This window comes from Apodemus sylvaticus, chromosome 21, assembly GCF_947179515.1.
Source record: "Apodemus sylvaticus chromosome 21, mApoSyl1.1, whole genome shotgun sequence".
In the NCBI taxonomy this organism is placed as follows: Eukaryota; Metazoa; Chordata; class Mammalia; order Rodentia; family Muridae; genus Apodemus; species Apodemus sylvaticus.
In genome coordinates, this window is record NC_067492.1 from 18,283,135 (window position 1) to 18,287,299 (window position 4,165).

Sequence of the window (4,165 nt, forward strand, 5' to 3'; positions counted from 1 at the left end):
TCTCCAAACACAAGACAAAGGATGAGTCAACAGATGGAGAACTAAGGCCAGCTGTTTGCCTCCAAAGCCTTTGCGACGTCTTTCAGTGATAATTTGCAGTTTCTGGTATCCTCACTGCAAGCGCGGTACCACTCATCCCGGAAGTTTGATCCCAGCGCCTTCGAAAAGAGCACACGTCTGTACCTCCAGCTCAGGAGGGTGGAAGTGACAAAATCTAAGGGCTCAGTAGCCAGCCAGTCTAATTGAAACGCTGAACTTTAGGTTCAGTGAGAAGTCCTGTATCAAACAATAAGCTGGGGGCGGGGACGGGGACGAACGAGGAAATGATGATTCAGCAATTAAGAGCACTTGTTGCACTTCAGAAGACCCAGGTTTCCACATGGTGGCTCACAGCTGTCTGTAACTCCAGGTTAGGAGATCTGACACCCTGCTCTACCCGGCAAAGCGCGCACGTGCGTGTGTGTGTGTGTGTGTGTGTGTGTGTGTGTGTGTGTGTGTGTGTGTGTGTGTGTGTGTGTGAAAACAACTTTTAAGATAGTGGGAGGCTATAGTGGGGGTTGCTGTACCGGCTGCTTTTGTGAGTCAACCTGACAGAAGCTAGACTCAAAGAGGAAGGAGCCCCAGTTGAGGAAATGCCTCCATGAGATCCAGCTGTAGGGCAGTTTCTCAGTTAGCGATCAGTGGGGGAGGGCCCAGCCCATGATGGTGGTGCCATCCCTGGGCTGGTGTCCTGCGTTCTATAAGAAAGCAGGCTGAGCAAGCCACAGGAGCACCCGTCTGTGGCCTCTGCATCAGCTCCTGCCTCTAGGCTCCTGCCCTGCTTGAGTTCCTGTCCTGACTTCCTTTGGTGATGAACAGCCAAGCAGAAGTGTAAGCTGAATAACTTCTTTCCTCCCAACTTGCTTCTTGTCATGGTGTTTTGTCAAAGCAATACACACCCTAACTTGAACAGCTGCTCTTCTAGAGGAACCAGGTTCAATAAATAACACCCTAACAGCCTTCACAACCATCTGTAACTCCAATCCCAAGGGACCAGCCTCCCTCTTCTGGATTCCAGGGCCCTGCATATACATGGTATACATACGTATAAGCAACAAAACACCTGTGAAATAAGATGGTGATGTAATTGAAGAAGACACCTGATGTCACTCCCCCCCCCCCCCCCCCCCGGCTTCCACATACACCTGCCTAGGTGAGTGTGTACACGTACACATGCGTGTGCAAGTACACACACACACAAACACAGGCACACACAAACATACACACATACAAACACACACATACACACAACATACATGTACATACACATACACACACACATCCGCACTCATACATATATACACATATATACACACATATACACATACATACACACAGATACACACAAACACACAGACACACACACACACACACACACACCGATCTCATCAGACTCATTTAAAATGTTTCCAGAATTTTCTCAGCAAGAAAAGATTTCTTTCTATATTTAATTCTGCTCATTTCATACCATTGTCTAAAAGTCTTATTAGTTCCGTTTTACATTTAAATCTACACTCCTTTAGGGTTCGTTTTTATATAAGGTTTGCAGTTTACAGCAAGTTTGTGCCTAGCTGCTACTCCACTGCCATTGGGATCCTAAATACTGAACAAAGAATTTGTGACACATAAACTCTCAAAATTCATCAGTAAAATATAACAAATGGAAATGGGCTGGAAACAATTACTTCTGACAAAGAAGCCATGAAAGATATTTACCATCATTGCTCACCAAGAAAATGCCAATTAAAGTCACTTTGAGATGTCCACACACCTATTAAAATAGCTTAAAAAAAAAAAAAAGCCAGCAAGGCCGGGAGGTGGTGGCTCCTGCCTGTGATCCCAGCACTCTGGGAGGCAGAGGCAGGCAGATTTCTGAGTTCAAGGCCAGCCTGGTCTACAGAGTGAGTTCCAGAACCGCCAGGGCTATACAGAGAAACCCTGTCTCAAAAAAACCAAAAAAAAAAAACAAAAAACAAAAACAAAAAAAAAAAAGCCAGCAAGAGAACACGACTCTGGCGAGGATGCATAAGAAGTGGGTATCTCGCACACAGATGGTGGGATGCTAGTAAATCCTCTTCGAAAGCTTTCATACGGGATGCTTCCAGTTCTAGCAGGTCAGTGCGCCCAGTTCAGCTACTGTTACGGTTGACTGGTGAGAGCTCACACAACTACCCACTTCTTTCCATAATGGCCTTGGGCAGAGTGGTGGCTGCCTTTTGTCCTGGAGCTTCAAGTGCTGCCCTCTCCCCGTGGAATCTGTCTGACTACCCCAAGAATCTAGTAAGTTTCCTTGAAGAACATATCCTTCTTTGCCGTTAATATGTGTGTAGGCATATGTCCATGGTGAGGTTTGGTCAGAGGACGCCTTGCAGGACATCTTTTCTTTCCTTTCACTGTGGAGTTTCAGGTGAATTCAGGTCCTCCCACTTAGAGGCATGCACTTTTGCCTGCTGAGCTGTCCCACTGGCCCTGGGGTCACATGATTGATAGCTTTTCCCTCCTCTGCCTTTGCTAACTCTTTGCCAGGAGAGCTGACTCACAATCTATCATCACTCTGATGGTTTGTATATGCTTGAGTCAGGGAGTGGCACCATTAGGAGTCATAGCCTTGTTGGAGTAGGTGTGTCACTGTGGACGTGGGCTATAACACCCTAGTCCTAGCTGCCTGGAAGTCAGTATTCTGCTAGCAGCCTTCAGATGAAGATGTAGAACTCTCAGCTCCTCCTGCACCATGCCTGCCTGGATGCTGCCATGCTCCTGCCTTGATGATCATGGACTGAACCTCTGAACCTGTGAGCCAGCCCCGAATAAATGTTGTCCTTATAAGAATTGCCTTGGTCACGGTGTCTGTTCACAGCAGTAAAACCCTAAATCAATCACATACATAAATCTCTAGACCTAAGAAAACTGAGGATGGAGAACAATTACAAAGTGTCCTGAGTGTCCTGAGTCTGTTATTCCAGACACATGGGAGGCTAAGAAAGGCAGGGTGTGTGTGTGTGTGTGTGTGTGTGTGTGTGTGTGTGTCACAAAAGTTCAAGACCTGCTCTGGTAACTTAGAGAGACCTTGTTACAAAACAAAGATGGGGCTGGAATGCAGCTCAGTGATAGGGAACTTGCCTAGCAAGCACAAAATCCTGGGTTCAAATCCACAGCACCACAGAAACGGGGTGTGGTGGATGTTATCCCGGGATCCAGGAAGGGAGGCTGAAGGACCAACAGTTCAAGAACATCCTTGGCTACACAGTGAGTTCCATGCCAGCCTGGGCTACATGAGACCCTGTAGGGAATGTCTGTAAGAGACAACAAATGAGAAAAGGCAAAGAAATGAGAAAACAGGTAACTAAGCCCCCAGACAGCCCCCAACTGTGTCACCTCGAAGTAAAATGTCTGCCCATACAATGTATTTCTATTCTTTTCCAGATGTATGTACATATAGATGTATGTGTGTGTGTGTGTGTATCCTGAGTAAGTCAACAGCATTCCTTTGTTTCTTTCTCTCTTCCTCTCTTTCATTCTTTCCTTATTTTATTTTATTTTAATTTTATTTTTGAGATTGGGTTTCTCTGTGTAGCTTTAGCTGTCCTGGAACTCCGTTTGTAAACCAGGCTGGCCTCAAACTCTCAGAGAACCCGAGTGCTGGGCTTCAAGCTACCACCTGGCTAATGAAAAGTATTTCTTTTCTTTTTTGAAAAAGTATTTCTTATACTGGCTACCTAGGGATATAACTGACATTGATAATAAACTCACCTTGAAAAATAACAAAGTTTGGAGATGACCTTAGAAAGAAAAAAAAAAAAAGGAATCGACCCCTACTTGGGTAGCCTTACACTCCCTTAAACTCCCTCCACTGCTCCCATCCCCAGCCCCAGGACTATTCAACACAGTGCAGCCACCTGCAGGGAGCAGCCACCTGCAGGGAAGGAACCGCCTCAGCACTTCTGGGGGTTACTCTCACGTTTATGTATTTACCGGGATAGTGTGTGTGCATTTGAGTGCAGGGCCTGTGCATGTGTTGAAATCAGAGGACAACTTGGAGGAATCGGTTCTCTCCTTCCGCCTCAGGAGGATGACTCACGTCCTCAAGTTCACTGACCCGGGTCTCATCATATATATATTGCTGAAC